This window comes from Habropoda laboriosa, unplaced genomic scaffold, assembly GCF_001263275.1.
Source record: "Habropoda laboriosa isolate 0110345459 unplaced genomic scaffold, ASM126327v1 scaffold61, whole genome shotgun sequence".
In the NCBI taxonomy this organism is placed as follows: Eukaryota; Metazoa; Arthropoda; class Insecta; order Hymenoptera; family Apidae; genus Habropoda; species Habropoda laboriosa.
The window spans coordinates 162463-182324 of NW_017100203.1; the positions used below are offsets into that span (position 1 = coordinate 162463).

The window sequence follows — 19862 nt, forward strand, 5'->3', positions numbered from 1 at the left end:
AGAAACCTACTTCCCCCATTCACAGTTCGGTCGACTCGCAGTTCTCATCGTCCGCAAAGCACCTTAGTCCTTCACAGTGACGGTTAAACCCTAGTCCCTTCCTTCAAACTGTCGTAAAAACCTAGCCTCCCCCATTCTCAGTGTCGTTTCGTCCCTATTCCTTCCTTCACACTGACGCTACTGAAACCTAGTCCCTCCCTTCACATTGTCGCTGTCACAAGAGCCGTACTTTCGCCTCTGATAGCTAAAAAATTATGTCGTTCATATTTATTTTTAATTTTTTTTAATAATTTATGTTATGTTTAATTTTGTAAATAAAAACTGAAGCGAGTATTTAGTAGAGTGAAATTCTGATAGCTACAGAATTATGTCATTCATATTTATTATTTAATTGAATTATTGAATAAGTTGAATATTGAATTTTGTTATCTAGAAGCAATGTTTATCAATGAATGCACACTCGTATTAAAATCGATGGATCTATGTAACTTCGGCATTGAACTTTCGTACACGTGAGGTTTTCTTCTTTGGAACTAAACTTCCGATAGTATAACTACTGACAAGTAGTAGGAACCATGTATGGTCAGACATGGTAGGTACATATACGTCTAACTTTCTCGAATATAGTTTCCAACTATTTCATGCAACTGTTTGGATATCCGTGAGACAAAATAACTTGCAGACGGAGGGGAAATAACGAAAGTAGTCGCAAAAACAGAGTAATTAAGGGAATTTAATTTCATAAGAAGTATGCGAAGGTTAAGTTTCGCAGAACGTCTTTGGAATTATAGAAGGCTGCATATTATTTAGACGTTCATTAAGAGCTTGAAATAATTCTTCCGAGTTATTTATTAAAAATTTTTCACGAACGATGTATTTCCTCGTTGATAAATTGTAAATAATTTTTGCAATAATTAATTGCCATTCATATTTACAATTACATCGACAGTTTCTATTGGATACTTGAAAAATATCAGATTTTTTTATTACATTTATTTTATAATGTTTTACAACGAAATACTTTGTATTTAAACAATAAATGTATTTTCCAGTATTTTTGTATTATGTAATTTTGTAACATTGTATTTTTATAATTACGACTTTCATGCATTTAATTCTTCCTAAGTTTTTCTATTTTATTAAAATATAATCATTTATTTCATAATCAATATTTCTTTTCGTTTTATCACACTCCTTTTTCAATAGTAAATTTCTGAATACCATTGCTCAACATTTTGCCATAAGATTACATATTACTTTCACTAAAATAATTCTCATTACTTTTAATTTTTTTCATTACCTCAACTAAATTACTCTTCCTATCTCTCATAATACCACTGTTACTAAAATAATCTACAAAATAAGATATGTAAGAAACAAAGCAACAAGGCTGCTCCATCTATGATGTACACGAAAATAAATCTTCAATAACCAACAGATAACCAATTTCCAGGTTAACAAAAAACAAAATAAAAATAAAATAACAATTACATGTAACAGAAAACAAAAGAAAAAGTCGCGTTAGATAATCACAAAGGTAAATAGCAAAAAATGAGTCATACGTAAACGTACTTACTTACCCAACGGTCGAAAATAACCACGGAAGTGGAATAGTCAGGCAGCTTTGTTATTAATTCGACACTCGAGCACAAACGGTACATACTCGTCAGCGAGCTTTGCACAGTTCAAGAACCGCAGAGAATTGGCCGTTGGTAAGATTGTGCAAGCTCTGCTCCAACGTCGAAAGCTCTACCTTTTCTCTGTTTTATCGGCTGCAGCTACATTGCTCGGCGGGATGTACTCGATCGGTTTATCCCAAACGTTCTTGTACTTCGAACAGGTGGCGGTAAGGATCCGTGAAATGAGTCAAAGCTTTGGGGAAATAGCGAATGCAGGAAAGATCGCGGCTTAAAATAATTATACGTTTTATCGACGAGATTCTTGTTGGTCCTCGAGCACGTATCCGCGGCTATTCCATCTTTAATTGGACTCTCTAAGCCCTTTCGTCTGTTCTTCTTGAGGGAAATCCAGCCGTCTCGTAAGATTTAATTTCTACAAATTTATTCAGTTACGTGACTCAATTTTTGATGTTGCCTTTAACAGTTTTTTTCCTTTTTTTTTTTATTCTTTCCCGCGGGAGCTTGATTGGTCCAACTTTTGCGTCAAATGGATTTGACCCATTGACCTATATTTCGAAATAATTTTTGGTTTTTTACGAACATCGATCGCCTTCGTTTGTATTCTATTTTGATAAGCATTTCTGAATATCCCGTTGATAGACGCTGTAATGGATAACTTTTCGTTCAAAATTTTACGAGTTTTTCTCGTCGTTTATTTATCAGCACGATTAATGTCCCAAGTTTATTATTCCATTATATTCTTCTTCGAAGGGAAACTTTTTCTAAAGGGGCACTTTCTCAGAATTCCTCGGAGAACACTTTTTAAACTCTATACGTTTTTTCTCTCTTTTTTTCACATTCACAAATGTCAGACGTTCGGAACACTTGTATCAGGTTGCTGCAGATGAAATGACCGAGGTGTTCGTAAAACCTTCAACGCGTGCACTTTTAGTCAAAATACACAATATTTACCAGTCGAAGTAAACGAGGTTATTTATGCTTTTATTTAAAAACGAAAACAACTCTGCATGTTTAAGTGCGAAAAAATCCTTGAAAATGTTTTTCTCTTCCATTTCGTTACCAAATTTTAGTCCAATTAAAACGTAGTCAATGGAATTTGATCTATGATTAACTTCCGTACACAATCTGCGCATTTAATAATAAAATAGTCGACGAACCATCGTTCGTGTTGTTGTTGATTAATTTCCAGTAACGTATATTTAATAACGAAATTCCGAAAGCAACGTGCACTTGTGAAATCGACCATTTCACATGCAACAACCTGATAAATCGTTGCAATCGTTAAGTACGAGATATGTTATCGAAACATGTAATATGGAAATAAAGAATTCGTAAAATAAGAGAATTACGTTTATTCTGAAATTTTGTGCACTTGTTAGCGAGAATTTTGCAAACGTTCCTGATAATTCAGCGGTTCGGTATTATACCATGTCGCAGGTTATGAACATGTAATAATTAATCGATTCCTCTTACTCGCAATAACTCGACTGGCCGCAAATTCCATTCTCGGTGGGCAAATAGTAACTAAACGCGACCACATCGTCGCTAACAACATTTCAGCTAACAGTCCCCGGCTGCATAAGTTGTAAGCCAGATGGTATTTCTAAGGTTTTGTGGGTCATGAACTCGCGAGTTTCTCTGCTGGGCCGCCGGATAATTTAAACCGGCCATATTGTTGCCCGCCATTCGTCCACTCCGAAACGAATTTCCATCCGTTTCGTCGAATATTATTCGCTCGGTGCGCGAACTTTTTTTGCTTGAAAAATCGAATTTCGTTTATTCTAAATTTTCGAATTTCTTAATATCTATAAAATCGTCAAATTTTCTAATAATTATGAATAGATCGTTTCATTTCCCATTATTCGCTCGGTACGCAAACTTTTTCGCATGAAAAATCGAATTTCATCCGTACTAAATTTTCGAATTTTTTAATATCTACAAAAATTTCAAGTTTTGCAATAATTACGAGTAGATTGTTTCATTATTATTTCACCTTCTTCTTTTAGACGATATAAACAAGGTTAAAAGAATTTAATTGGCCTTGGTAATTTCTTTTTCTAACTTTCCTTCTTATCTGAAAAATCAAATTCCATTTATAATAAATTATGGAATTTTTTAATATCTGTAAAATCGGTAAATTTTCTAACAATTATGAGAGGATCGTTTCATTGTTACTTTACTATTCTTTTTTGGAGGATATTAATAGAGTTAGAAGAATCTAATTGGTTTTTTTTTTTGCCTTTTTGCTTACTTGAAAAATCAAATTTCGAAAATCGTCAAATTTCCTAATAGTTATAAACAGATCGTTTCGTTAGTGTTTTACTATTTTACAGACGATATTAATAAAGTTGGAAGAATTTCGATTAGCCGTGGTTGTTACGTACTCCTTCGCTTCCTTTTTGTGGGTCATGAACTCGTGAGTTTGTCTGCTGCGCCGTCGGATAATTTAAACCAGCCATATTGTTGTTCAGCCATTCGTCCACTTCAAAACGAATTTCCATCCGTTCCATTGAACATTAATCGCTCGATGCTCGAGTTTTTCTTCTTCTCTGAAAAATCAAATTCTCTCATATCTACGAAACCGTCGAATTTTCTAACAATTACCGTTTCACTATTATCTTATTATTTTTCAAAACGGTACTAATAAAGTTAGAAGAATTTTCATTGACCTTCAATTCTACAGATTCCTTCGATTTTTCTTACCTTCCTGCTCGCTTGAAAAGTCAAATTTCATTTATACTAAATTATCGAATTTTTTAATATCTGTAAAACCGTCGAATTTTTTTAACAATTACAAGTGGATCGTCTCGTTATTATTTTATCATTTTGTAGAAGACACTGATAAATTTAATAGAATTTAATCGGCTTTGGTTTCTATGTATTCCTTCGATTTTCTTTTTTTCATTTTTACTTTGTAAAGAACGTCAGTTTACAGTTCTCTTGTAATCTTTTTTTTTACTACAGCGAACAATTTTCTCGTATGTTTCCACGAACCACGAATGTTGTCTAGAATAGGTGTGATTAGGTACCGCCATTGTAAAAAGTAGGTCGCATAGCGCTTGTGGTATCTTGTTTCGAGCAGTTTAGTATTATTTTAACTAACAATGTACCGTCTACTACGATTTCGTTACACGGTGTAGATTGTAGAGTGGTTACGTTTCAGATTACCCGAACTGCATCAATGAGTTGTTTCAGTTCCACTTGAAGGACGGTCATCTTTTGAAAAATGTTCATATTCCTTGCGACGTTTGTGTTGCTTAGAAATTTTCATATTTTGGCGTGTTGAAACGTTGACAGTAACGAAGGTTAAAGTTTAAAGTAACGTGAACTATGGTCGTGTGATTGAATAAAGTAGAAGTACCAGAAAATTTCATTTATGATAAGTTTTTGCTGTAATTCAGTTGATTTATAATTTGAAAGGTGTTTCTTTATTAGCAAGAAAGAAATTTATGAATTTGTTAATAGATAAAATTTTGATATACGTGAAATCGAGAAATCAAAAGAAATTAGAGTAAATGAACAATTGAGTAATCACAAAATTGCATGCTAAGTAATTATAATTAGTATAACGTAGAACAACGTAAATTGATCACCTTTAATTATTTCTGTTACTACTGGACCATTATAAATTCTTTTTTCTTTTTTCAATACTTTTTTTCAATGTTATCAAGGTCACTTTTAGTTTTTTAAATGGAACCCTGTAAATATTTTTTTTTGGCTATCTTTTAGCGGACGAAAAGACCGCAACATACTTTATTTGCCATTGGAATTTTTATTGTCCACTTTGTATACTTGTAATTTTATTTAAACGTCTGAAAAAATAAGCAATGAATCAAGCCTACAATGTTTTCCAACCCTTTACATTCTTCTCAAAACATTCGCGAACCAATAAATCCATATAATCATAGAATGCCCAAAATGCAATAAAGAAAGAAGAAAACATAATGTCAACAGCAGTCTAAAAGATATTCTTATTTTTGTCGACGACTTCATTTAAACAAAATATAATCAGTTTTTGCTAAAGAATTAAAAATATTAAACAGAATATGAAAAAAGAAATACAATATTGAAAATAGGTGCAGCCATTAATGTCCTTAGCATAGTCAGTGCAACCTTAAATATTAAATTAATAAAAAATATGTAATCAGTGTTTTTGTTAAAGAATAAAAATATTAAACGGAATATGAAAAAGGAGATACACTACTGAAAATAGGTGCAGCCATTAATGTCCTTAGCATAGTCAGTGCAACCCTAAATATTAAATAAAAAAAATGTGTAATCAGTGTTTTTGCTAAAAAATAAAAATATTAAACAGAATATGAAAAAGGAGATACAATATTGAAAATAGATGCAGCCATTAATGTCCTTAGTATAGTCAGTGCAACCCTAAATATTAAATAAAAAAAATGTGTAATCAGTGTTTCTGCAAAAAAATAAAAATATTAAACAGAATATGAAAAAGGAGATACAATATTGAAAATAGATGCAGCCATTAATGTCCTTAGCATAGTCAGTGCAACCCTAAATATTAAATTAATAAAAAATATGTACTCAGTGTTTTTGCTAAAAAATAAAAATATTAAACAGAATATGAAAAAGGAGATACTCTACTGAAAATAGGTGCAGCCATTAATGTCCTTAGCATAGTCAGTGCAACCTTAAATATTAAATTAATAAAAAATATGTAATCAGTGTTTTTGCTAAAAAATAAAAATATTAAACGGAATATGAAAAAGGAATACACTATTACACTATTGAAAGTAGATACAGTCGTTGATAATCTTATCAATCAATGCAACCCTAAACGTTAAATAAAAAAAAAAAAAACAAATTCCCATGAAAAACGAAGATCCTCCTAAAACCAGCACCAAACCGAAGTCTCTACGAGCAGAGCACAATTCACATGCGTGCACATGCACCAATTATCGGTAGAAAAACACGGAACTAAAATAGGTTCGTTTTCAAATGAGATCATCGCATGATATTTGAACAAAACTGACCTTTCCCTCCCGTGTGTAACCATACTTCTTTATATACGCAAAGACGTGGGGCATAAGGTGCCCACGCAAAACACGTTCCTGCGTCCGACTCACAGAGACTGCGTGGCGTTCCGCGCAGGGCCGTCAAGTTTTGCGGTTATAAAAGGGATTGCCGGTGCCCAGAATGCGCCAGTCGCACGTTGGATCAGGTAGCGCACGTTCGTGAAGGTGTGAGAGTCATCGCGTCTGTTCCCCGCCAGGTGAGTCCGTACATACCGTACAAGGATTTAGATTTCTTTTTCGTTTAGAAGTGGTGCAAACGACGAATGCTATTTTTCTCGCGGCCGAGCTGCGAGAAATTATTGAGCGGCAGTAAAGAAAAATATAGTTACGGCGTTGTGACACGCGAGACGCGGTTATCTCGACGCGGCGAATTGTTGTTCTCCGGAATTAGGCGAAAATAAAAGGGGAAATGGCCGTTTTCCGAGGAAATCTTGGATATTGGTTTTGCGCAAGGGAAGATTGTTTCGAGTAACAGTTTGTTGGGGATTTCTTGTCAGGATTACTTGCAAGGGGCAAGGTATTTTTTTGAATAATTAGAGAAATTGTTCTGTTTGAAAATAACGGTGGAAATGTTGGGGAAAGTATTTTTAGAAATTGTGTCGATAGGGTGGTTCATTTTTCATGAAATGAGACAAACGCGTAAAGAAATTTTCTTTTCTTTTTTTAGGAAAAATTCGAGGGATTATTAAAGAAATTATTTTTTTTAGGCAAAATTCGAGGGATTATTAAAGAAATTGTTTTTCTTTTAAGAAAAATTTGAGGGATTATTCAAGTAAGTGTTCTTTTAGCAAAAATTTGAGGGATCATTGAACAAATTATTTTTTTTTTTAACTTGAAGGATTATTAATAAAGAAATAGTGTCAAGTTGAAAAACTTTTTTTAACTAACTTATACAAATCACATACACATTTTTACTAACTTTCAGTGATAAACAGAGAAGAAAACGTATTAACCACAAAAAGGATTTAACTAATTATCACTCTAACCAGTTCCTTCTTTTAAATTCAGTGCTGTCGACAGAAATTTTCCAAAGAACATTCACACACCTCTTCTATCCCCTCAGAAACCACCCTTCTTCCCCCGCAAAACCCAACAACCTACTTATCTATTTAATTTTCTTCGGAAAAATCCCTATTCCTCATAAATTATGCATTTAATTAACTTCATTCGCGATTAAGCATCGATCGACGTAGATTAACGTTCCATTAAAAACCGTGCAGAGCTCGTTAAACCATCGTTCTTCGCGATCTAATTCCAAAAAGTTCTAAATAAACCTTTAAACGCTGAAAAAATAGCAGTTCACCAAGGATCAATCCTAATGCAAATTGCTCTCAACGAGGAGCGATAAATGTGTCGTCCTCGATTCAGTACTCCTCCATACAAAAATCTGTTCTCACCTTATTCCACGTTTATATTCTCCAAAAAAAGAAAAAAAATTACACTTTTCCTCGCGTCGAAGCGATTTCAATTTCGCTCTTCCCGTTTCGCTAGTGGGGACTACCATTCAGAGACGTGAATGTGCGTTTAATGATCACGTGTAATTGAACGAGCAAATGGCTCATTACCGTGGTCACATCCGATAATTAATGGAATCAGTGGCGATTTCGCGCGCGTGAAATCCTACTCCTGCGAACTTTATTTGTTCGCGTGGTATGAAGAAGGGCGGATACGCGAGGGCAAACGAGAGAAGGGGACAAAACCGGGATTGAAGGGGATGAGGCGAAACTGTTTCCCGGGGAAAAGAAGGGAGGAAAAAAGGGGAGAGAAGCCAGTGTAAGTTGCTCGTCCTTCCGTATACGGGTTAACAAACAACGTGGAACAATGGAAGTGTTCGACTTTGTGGAGTGAACGCTGCCTATACTCCCCTCCTCTATACCATTTAGCGAAATTTCCGATGGTAGGCGAACGTCTATTTGGGTTTTCGTTGTAAAGTGTTTCGAGTGCTTTTCGGGAACTGGACGTGTTTGAACGTCTGTTAAGCTATGTGTTACCACCTGTGATGGATTCCCTTTCGTTCAATTCTCTCCTCAGTTCGATCGTGAAAGAACCGTTATAGACGTGAAAAGGACTGTTTTTTTTTTTTTTTTTTTTTTTTTTTTTTTTTTTTTTTTTTTTTTTTTTTTTTTTTTTTTTTTTTTTTTTTTTTTTTTTTTTTTTTTTTTTTTTTTTTTTTTTTTTTTTTTTTTTTTGTCGTAATTAAATACCTTGACTTTGGGCTCGTGATCAGAGTAGACGCGGATATTGTTGGAACTTTGTTCGTGAATTTGTTCGATATTTTGTTGAAACTTTAGGTAGATGAAAAATTAATCTTTTTGTTGTATATACTGGGTGGGTCATGTAAGACAGGCTGCTTAATTGTCTTCTCTAGTTTTATGGTGGTGCAAAGGGTGAACAAGATGGAAGGAAATTTTTTGATTGAAAAAGGGCAAAAAATGAAGAATTGTAAATTTTAGAGTCCAAGGTCGTTTTGTGATTGCATTATTATTCATGCTTGAGTGCACATGGTTGTCTGCTATGACGTGCAGTAGGCGAAAGTATATAGATACTTTCATGTAAAAAGAGAAAAATTTTTTTGATGGAGAAAATGGCAAAAAATGAAGAATTAAAAATTTTAGAGTCCAAGGTCGTTTTGTGATTGCATTATTATTCATGCTTGAGTGCACATGGTTGTCTGCTACGTCATAGGAAAAAACATAGGTGACCTTGAAAAAAAAAAAAAAAATGGAAAAAGTTTTTCTCAGTTGTTCGTAGACTTTTAAGCAATATCAGTCATGCTTTACTCACGTGTAAAATTGCATTCCCTTTATAATTACAGGCCTAAAATATGAGACCATGCCTGATCTTGTTTTCACTTTTTAGAGTGGAGTGGTGTGACAAGATTAGGTCTACAACGATCAGGCTCTTCCTAATGAAACTGTGTCTGCGTGTCATTTCGTTTATCACAAATTACTGTCGCGTTATTGTTTATGAACCGAGAGTTTCTAATACTAGGAAAACAATTTTTTAAATATAACAGTAATTCAAATTTTTTTGATTGAACTTTTTTGATTGAACAGTTTTTTCGCAAATTTTAGGGTTACTCTGAGTCATCTCAAAGCAGAGTTTATGCGATTTTCTCCGTAAAAATGACGAATTTGGACACTGATATTAATTTATCTTGAAATTGTAAATAATGCGAGTGAACACTCATACAACAGTTTCTTTTAAAAATTTTTTCACAGTATTTAGAATTACTTCGAATCGTCGAAAAGTAGGCTTTATGCGATTTTCTCCGTAAAAATGTCGTATTCAGGCACTAAAATTAATTTATCTTAAAATTTTAGAATGACATAACTGAAAACTCATAGAAAGACAGTTTCTCAAATTTCACAAAAATTATGAAGATACTATACTCACCGAACTAAAATTACACAAAGGAAAACCGACACTAACTTCGCACAATACAATTTCTCTTCCGCTCTCTCCTAACTCTCCCGGTAAAATCAGTCTCTCCCTTAACTTTATTACCCCCGGTCCTCGTCTTTTTGCCCGGAAACGCCGGAACAAGGACGAGCACACAGCAACGTCATTCATATTCCCCGGCAAATCTCCTTACTCAACGTTCAACCGGAACACAAAAATCCAACCGACGCGATATTTCTTCCCGAAAAGCTGCTTCTGCTTCGTTCCCTTCCTTCCCTCCTCCATCGTTAAAACGCACCGGTTTTTCTCGTTACACGTAATTCCCGCTATCCTTCCGCCTACTCCCTCAGCTCTGTCCGCCTTTATTCGTGTCTCGAAGGTAAGACGTTAGAGCCGCGCAGACGTTTTCCGTAAACATTTATCGAGTGTAACCGCCGCGCCGCGCGCGATCCGCCGCCGCATCTGCACAAGAATGGGGCGGAGGAAACGTTCTAAATCCCTGCGTGTAACACAAAGAGGAACGACGTCGTCGTTGGAACGCGGAATTTAGAGTAATCCCCGTGGCTCGTGTTGCGGGGGAAGAACGATACCTCCTAAACGGCAGCGGCGTCTAGAAATACGTTGGACGAGAGTTGCAGTTTCAAACACGCCCTCACCTTTGATCCTCTCCGCGAGCACGCCTCTTCAACCCTTTAGAAATTCGCCGCGACTCTTGTTCCTCGTGCTGGTATTTTTCTTTTTTCGCTTTTTGTGGTTAATTGAACGTGTTTTCGTAGTAAATTAGCTCGTGACTCATTTGTGACGTTTTTGGCTCGTTGTGGTATGTTGGAATATTTTTTTTTTTGGGGGGCGGTTAATTGAACGTGTTTGCATAGTAAATCAGCTCGTGATTTATTTGTGGCTCTTTGCGGTATGTTGGAATTTTTTGGGTGGGTTAATTGAACGTGCTTTCGTAGTAAATTAGCTTGCAACTCATTTGTGACGCTTGTGACTCTTTGTGGCCTGTTGGAATTTTTTTCGCGGCTAATTGAACGTGTTTTCATAGTAAATTAGGTTGTAACTCGTTGTTGTATGTTGGAATATTTTGTTTCGCGGCTAATTGAACGTGTTTTCATAGTAAATTAGCTCGTGATTCATTTGTGACTCGTGGTACGTTGGAATTTTTTTTTTCGCGACTAATTGAACGTGTTTTCATAGTAAATTAGCTCGTGATTCATTTGTGACTCGTGGTACGTTGGAATTTTTTTTTTCGCGACTAATTGAACGTGTTTTCGTAGTAAATTAGCTTAAGATTCATTTTTGACTCGTCGTGGTACGTTGGAATATTTTTTTTCGCGACTAATTGAACGTTTTTTCACAGTAAAATAGCTCGTGATTCATTTGTGACTCGTGGTATGTTGGAATTCTTTTTTCGGGGTTAATGGGACGTGTTTGCATAGTAGATTAGCTCGTGATTCATTTGTGACGGTTGTTTCGAGCGGGCAAGGGTTGTTGTGGTATGCTGGAATGTTGTTTTTTCGCAGTTAATGGAACGTGTTTGCATGGTAAATTTATGGGTATATGAGTTTGTAAGTTTGATTTAGATCGAGATTGTGATTTGATTTTGGATAGTTGGGTGTTTGTGATAAGTGAAAGTGGCGGTGAAAGTGAGAATTGCTGTGGTAATTGATTTGCGGTGAAGTGTTTATTGGGGATGTTGGATTGGATGTGAAAGATGTTCTGGACAAGAAAAGCACAGTGGTGCGACGTACGCGATCATTGTCAGTGAAATAAGTGTTCCACTTGTTAAAATTGATTTTGCATTGTAGAATTTTAGCAAACGAAATAGCGAATGAATAATATTTGTTATTCTGTTTAGAAAATTTACTATTAATACAAAGGAGGATAATTTAATAGTTAAAGAAATAAATATGAATATGCATATTTTACTTTATGGGGAAAGTATTTTGAGTAACTTGGAATTTCTGTACAGATGCTTCTGAATTTCCTTTTTCATCTCAGTTCTCTTATACGTATTATTTTTTTTTTCTTAATTTAATTATTGACATCTCAGTGTAAATCTTCTTTTTACTACCTTCTCTGTTAAAATTATACAACGCTAAATCAATTGTTCACTGAGTGTAAATAAGATTGCTACATAGAGCTGGAAAGAATTGGTGCTAGATATTGATCGGTAAACATTTATATTTCATTCATAGTGGTTTAATTTGTAGCATGTGGAAACTAGTTTAGTTACAATGTAGTGGCACCGAAGTTTCTGGTGATGGGATAATCGTGTTTCGCGATAGCGGATTCGAATAGTTAACGTTTGCTTTGAAGTTACGCTTGAAGTATTGATATTTTGAGGTGCTACGGATTGTTAAATGAATGCTCGAGTTTTCCATATTCTTCTTTTTACACGATTTGTTTGCTTAGCTTGAAAAAGTGAAACATCGCTTACTTTTCTTGTATTGTATTATACAAAATCATAATTTTAATTACATTTCACGAGAAGTTTTACATTTTTGAGGTTAGGTTAGATAAAATTTTAAGGTTAGATAGGTTATTTGCGTTAAAAAAAGTGGAACATTGCTACTTTTTCTTGGATTATACAAAATCATAATTTTAATTACATTTCACGAGAAGTTTTACATTTTTGAGGTTAGGTTAGATAAATTTTTAAGGTTAGAGAGGTTATTTGTGTTAAAAAAAGTGGAACATTGCTACTTTTTCTTAAATTATACAAAATCATAATTTTAATTACATTTCACGAGGAGTTTTACATTTTTGAGGTTAGGTTAGATAAATTTTTAAGGTTAGATAGGTTATTTGCGTTAAAAAAAGTGGAACATTGCTACTTTTTCTTGAATTATACAAAATCATAATTTTAATTACATTTCACGAGGAGTTTTACATTTTTGAGGTTAGGTTAGATAAATTTTTAAGGTTAGATAGGTAATTTGCGTTAAAAAAAAGTGGAACATTGCTACTTTTTCTTGAATTATACAAAATCATAATTTTATTTACATTTCACGAGAAGTTTTACATTTTTGAGGTTAGGTTTAGTAAATTTTTTAAAGTTAGGTAGGTTATTTCTGTTGAAAAAATAAAACATTACTAATTTTTATTGCATTATGCAAAATCATAATATTAATTACATTTCTTGAAGAGTTTTACATTTTTCAAGTTGGGTTAGATAAATTTTTTAAGGTTATGTAGGTTATTTCCTTTAAAAAAAAGTGAAACACTACTAATTCCTTGTATTACACAAATTACTAATTCGATTTACGTTTCACGAAGAATTTCAAATTTGTAAGAATATTCTCATTTCACATTGTACACTGCGATCTTGCTAAATTTCAAAAAGGAGAATTTAATTGTAATCCTAAAAATGAGAAGTTCATTACTCGACGGTGATTCGACAGGGAAAACGTAATCTCAGTAATACTGCAACTAAATTAAGATCTTACATTCTCCTTTTATCCTTTTCTCTCGCTTCCTTGTTCTCGGAAGGCAACTCGAAGTTTCGGCTTCAAACAATGGAACACTTTAAATTACCGCGATCCTTGTTCTACCTCATAACCTTCGTGAACTTTCCTAGAAATTGTTTCTGTACGGGACAGAGAAGTTAAGATGCTAAACATACTGGGCGTTGACTGTACTGTAGTATCGGGGCCTCCATACCCAAAAAATAGGAAACCGGCACGGAAGAATACAGAGGGGAGTGGTTGGCGTTAGCGCGCAAAGCCTCGGCTTTGGTAAGCCGAAGGTGTCCCGGATTCGATTCCCGTTGGGGTCCCTCAATATTTTTCCGTCGTCGGTTCCTACAATACCTACGTATATTCGATACTTTCGTCGAAATTGTACAAAACTAACGAAGTAAAAAGTGTGCCGTGTAAAAGCAGGAAATGATGAAGAAAAATGTAATCTAGGCTCTTTAATATCTTCAATATTAATAATACCGCTTCACGTTTGCAGCTACGAACGTTTTTGGAATCATTTACATTTCATTTCCCATCTCACATATCTCAACTCTTTCATCTGCGAGCTGAATTTTCTATTACCTTGGATCTATAGAGAATGGACGGATTTTCTTTCTGGATCTTGCCCCCTCTGCCTTTTTCTGTTAACCTCGAGTTAAGCGTGAGCCAAGAAAATTTGTCTTCCCTTGTGAAAGGGTAACTTAGAGACAAAGCGGAATCTCGTCACCGTTAATTTTATTTATTATTATTAGAAAGCTTTTTTTTTTATTATTATTGTACCTATTGTAATAAGTAATTCGTTAAAACTGACAATTTTTCCCCCAATTTTTTTTATTTTGGAAAAAAGATAGCATGTAGGAGACAACAAATGGTAGCAATTTGTTGAAATTTTGTTGAAATTAAGTGTATTCTACTAATGCCTATTGAAATCTTTTGAAATTCATGAATAATTTGAAATCTACTAAATTCTACTGAAATCTACTACATTTGACTAAAGTCTGCTGAATTCTGCTGAAATTTATTGCAATCTACTGAATTCTACTGAAATTTAATGTAATCTACTGAATTCTACTGTAATTTATTGTAATCTACTACTAAAATCTATCAAACTTTGCTGGATTTTATTAAAATCAACTGCATTATACTAATATCTGTTGAATTAATATCTATTAAAATCTACTGAAATCTACTAAATTTTACTAAAATCTGCTGAATTCTACTGCAGTTTATTGTAAGTTACTGAATTCTGCTGAAATCCACCAAAATCACCAAACTTTGCTGAATTTTACTAAAATCAACTGTACTGTACTAATATTTGTTAAGGCATAAAACTAATCATAACTAAAAATCATTGTGCATATTTTACCTTTTTTTGAATGCATAGCGACGATTGCCCCTTTTGTATTAGGATTAAGAATTTTACCTCGGCCGTGTTAATTTTCATTTACCTTGGCCGCGTCAGGGCAAACAATAAAATAGTACCTGCTACGGTTAAGGTATGGGGAAAATCCGACACATGCCACTCGAAGGTACTTGCAGTACCTGAGGGTCACGGCGGTTTCCCCTACCTTTTTAAAACCACCAATCAGACATCGTCATTCCCACTTTCTCATGTCCGCATTTATTATTTAAGCACGCATTCCTTAAAAGGAAAATCAGATTCTAAATTTCTATCAGCTGTTCAACACAAACATTATTATCACCAATCTAACGCGTTTTTCTAAGTCAACCATTGTAGAATAAATTTAAAGTTTAAGTGTTATCTATACTCGTGACATCATTCTTTCATCACCGTCCAGTATCCAAATTCAATAAATATTCAATCGTCATTAACGTTAGCGTTTGAAGTGAGCATACACGAAAGACTCTCTTTCATACTCCAACTTGTTAAATTGCTCACGCCTAAACAATATTTATTGAATTAATATCTACTAAAATCTACTGAATTCTACTAAAATCTATCGAAATCTACTGAATTTTACTAAAATCTGCTGAATTCTACTGAAATTTATTACACTCTACTATACTCTGCTGAAATCCACCAAAATCACCAAACTTTGCTGAATTTTATTAAAATCAACTGTATTATTCTAATATCCATTAAATTAGTATCTACTAAAATCTCCTGAATTCTCCTAAAATCTCTCGAAATCTACTGAATTTTACTAAAATCTGCTGAATTCTACTGAAATTTATTACACTCTACTATACTCTGCTGAAATCCACAAAAATCACCAAACTTTGCTGAATTTTATTAAAATCAACTGTATTATTCTAATATCCATTAAATTAGTATCTACTAAAATCTCCTGAATTCTCCTAAAATCTCTCGAAATCTACTAAATTTTACTAAAATACACCGAGCTCTCCTAAAACCTACAGATATCTACCGAAATCTACCAAAATCTCCTTACCGAATATGAAGCAAGTCTCGCATTAATTTCGTTATCTTCACCTCTAGTACCCCCTAAATCTTATCATCATCACAGCTTACGTTCTCGCATCAGCAACCCCGCCATACCGCAACAATTCTCGAGCCTCGCCCTCCTAACCCAGTGTACACGTCACAGTTTTATTTCACCTTGTCAATCTTGAGGAAGCGACCGTTGTAACTGTGACACACATCGGTGACGGTAGAATGCGTGTAGCAAATAACACCGGGGCCTGGGACATCTGTGTTTGACGTGAAATTATTGCCGGTAATATTCCCTTCGAAACTGTGCGCGCGATGCATAAATCGCTTCGTAAATCAATGCTTCCAGCAGCAGCCGGAACCGGCGGAGGAAAAACCGTGAAACCGGTGACCAGAAGCGTAATGATCACTCGAACCGTGAGATAATTGCGTCTCTCTGTCTGCGCCCTCGTGTTCGACCTGGGCCAGATTTTGTCATCGCGAAGAATCCTCCTCCGCCCGGTTGAATCTCATTTGAGCACAGGCTGACGCGAAATCTGCCAGGAGTTGCGACCGTTTACGTGTTCGCCGGCCCATGAAACGTACCTGGCCGCCTGTAACGCCGGGGCTAAGTGTAGCGCACCGGGGTTTTTACTTCGTGAAACACCGCCGCGACATTAAGGGTGACTTGCACGCAACGGGAGAAAAGGGGGGAAAAATAATTGGAAAACTTTTTTTAAACTATGTTAAACGTGGGATTGCTTTATTCTTGAGGGGGGATTTCGTTTTGTGTGTCGGTGCTGGCTGGTGTTTTTTGATAGCCTAGTTGGATGGAAAATATGGTAGATCATTTTTCTGGGAAATTATAGTATCGTTGAATGTTAGCAAATTTTTAGGATTTTGTATTGTTTGTGGAGCGATGAGATGTTGAAGTGTTTGTGGTATTTGTTAGGGAATTATGCAGTGATGAGGAATTGAAGGGTTTACAGCATTTGTTGGGGAATTATGCAGTGGGAGAAGAGAGTTAATTTAGGCTACGTGCGATGTACGTTTGATTAATGTTTCGTTTTCTAACACTCTAGTTCGTAATATTAGAGCACTTACTGAATGTGAAGCTTACTGAAAATCTACCGAATGCTGCTGGAATTTACCGAAATCTATGGAAATCTAACGAAGTCTGGCTGAATTCTATTGAAATCTACTGTATTCTACTAATATCTATTGAAGTCTTTTGAAACCTACGGATATCTCTATTAAAATCTAGTGGAACCTACAGAATTCTACTAAAATCTACTTGCTGAATGTGAAGCAAATTATTTCACCCACAAAAGTCATTGCAAAATTATTAAGACTCTGGAAGAAAATCCATACGAATAGGTTTACTAATATATGAAACTAACTTTGACGAGAACGTATAATTTAAATTGCATAATACTTTCTACAGGAACGTAATGGTTGTCCTAATACTTATGAAAGACAGTGTACTTCGTTCCTTTACGTTGAAGTTCCTTATGAACTCTGCGTATACATTTTACAACTTGTTGTGTCCTAAGAAAGACATAAAAGAAGCACATTCGCAAGGGGCAGTTTAGCAAATGAAAACATTTGTCAGTCCACACCACAGACACTTTCCTTGTAGATTGTCAATAGCCACTTCAGTGAGTTTACTGTCGTGTCGGGCCAAGAAGTTCAGGTCATTCTTGGAGACCATCTAGCTGCTTTCCCCTTCGGGATTGTGACTTTTCTGACACTTCTCAATGAAGGTGCAATGGCACACCATTGACTGAATTTTTTAATATGGCTCGAAGTAGCTCCGCTTACGAAAGTGACATTCACTCATTCGGTCGTTCAATGATTCACTCATTAACTCACTCACTTATTAACTTACTTACTAATTCACTCACTCATTCACTTATTCACTCACTCATTCATTCACTCACTCATTCATTCATTCATTCACTCACTCATTTATTTACTCACTCATTCAATTATACACTCATTAACTCATTCACTCGCTCACTAATGCAGTCACTCATTCGCTTATTCACTCACTCACTCATTCACTTACTCATTCATTCACTCACTCACTCACTCTCTCTCTCTCTTTTTCTCATTCACTCACACACTCTCTCTGTTTCATTCACTCTCTCTCCATCTCATTTACTCTCTTTCACTCTCTCACTCACTTACACACTCATTCACTCACTCTCTCTCCATCTCATTTACTCTCTTTCACTCTCTCACTCACTCACTCACTCTCTCACTCACTCACTCACTTACTCACTCACTCACTCACTCACTCACTCCCTTACTCACTCATTCACTCACTCATTCATTCCCTCACTTTCTCTCTTTTTCTCATTCACTCACACACTCTCTCTGTTTCATTCACTCTCTCTCCATCTCATTTACTCTCTTTCACTCTCTCACTCACTTACACACTCATTCACTCACTCTCTCTCCATCTCATTTACTCTCTTTCACTTACTCACACACTCACTCACTCTCTCACTCACTCACTCACTTACTCACTCACTCACTCACTCACTCCCTTACTCACTCATTCACTCACTCATTCATTCCCTCACTTTCTCTCTTTTTCTCATTCACTCACACACTCTCTCTGTTTCATTCACTCTCTCTCCATCTCATTTACTCTCTTTCACTCTCTTACTCACACACTCACTCACTCTCTCACTCACTCACTCACTTACTCACTCACTCACTCACTCACTCACTCCCTTACTCACTCATTCATTCCCTCACTTTCTCTTTTTTTCTCATTCACTCACACACTCTCTCTGTTTCATTCACTCTCTCTCCATCTCATTTACTCTCTTTCACTCTCTTACTCACACACTCACTCACTCTCTCACTCACTCACTCACTCATTCATTCACTCACTCTCCCTCTTTTTCTCATTCACTCACACACTCTCTCTGTTTCATTCACTCTCTCTCCATCTCATTTACTCTCTTTCACTCTCTCACTCACACACTCACTCACTCACTCTCTCTCTCACTCACTTACTCCCTCACTCATCACTCACTCTCTCACTCACTCACTCATTCTTCACTCTCTCACTCACTCACACACACTCTCCCTCTCCCTCTCTCTCTCTCTCATAATAAACCAGTCACAAATTAAAAATAAATTTTCTCTCTAATAATCGCACAATTTATAAAAAATTCCAATAATTCATAATTTTACATAAATTACTATTATTCTATTTTTCCTATATTTTACAATTTTCTCATAGAAAACCCACTTCTCCCTTAAATTTCGATACCAAAAGCTACACCTTCCATTAAAAAAATTCAAAATCACCTTATCACCTCCTAAACAAACACCTCCCTAAAAACCACCATTTCATCATCACACACATCATGCATTCCCTTACATACCCTGCAATTTCTATATAAAAAACTTTTCCCACAGAACACGCACACCAGACCTTATTCACACCGAAAAAATTACACGACTCACCCTATATACTCTAATTAGCTCTACGTCTAACGTTACCAAAGAAAAGCACCAAGATCGTCGTTGTAAAAGTAGAAAGGATTTATTCGCAAATGACGCGTCTTTTGCCGATACGAACACATTTCTCACGCGTGTGCAGGACGCTTCACGAGCGTTTAAAACGTTTAGTTGTATTTATTCAGTTGCAAAGCCGGTAACGTTCGACCGAGTTTATGTCGCGAATGCGACGAGACTGCCGGTGACATTGCGTTAGGAAACACTTTTGAAAGAAGCAACGGGGGGAAAAAAAGGCGAGAAATAAACGCTACAGTGTTCCTTCCCCCTGTTTCGCTGCGTAAAAGTTTATCGTCACGTAGCAGTGTAGCAGGCAGCACCGTGTCGCAGGATGTAAGTTCCAGCAACAACTTAAAGAATTTTTACCTCGACGTTTCCCTTCTTTTCC

At 35.5% G+C, this 19862-nt stretch overlaps 1 protein-coding gene across 3 annotated transcripts in view; it reads left to right on the top strand.

Moving 5' to 3' along the window:
- LOC108570567 (HIRA-interacting protein 3) overlaps nucleotides 1–19862 on the top strand; it is a 222687-nt gene that overhangs the window by 51922 nt on the left and 150903 nt on the right. Inside the window, exon 1 of one of the 3 annotated variants that reach the window (XR_001891364.1) lies at nucleotides 6810–6879. The exons of the other annotated variants lie outside the window; for them this stretch is intronic. The gene's annotated coding sequence lies outside the window, so the exon portion shown is untranslated. Of the gene's footprint in view, nucleotides 1–6809; nucleotides 6880–19862 lie in introns of those variants that run through there. 3 annotated transcript variants of the gene reach the window in all.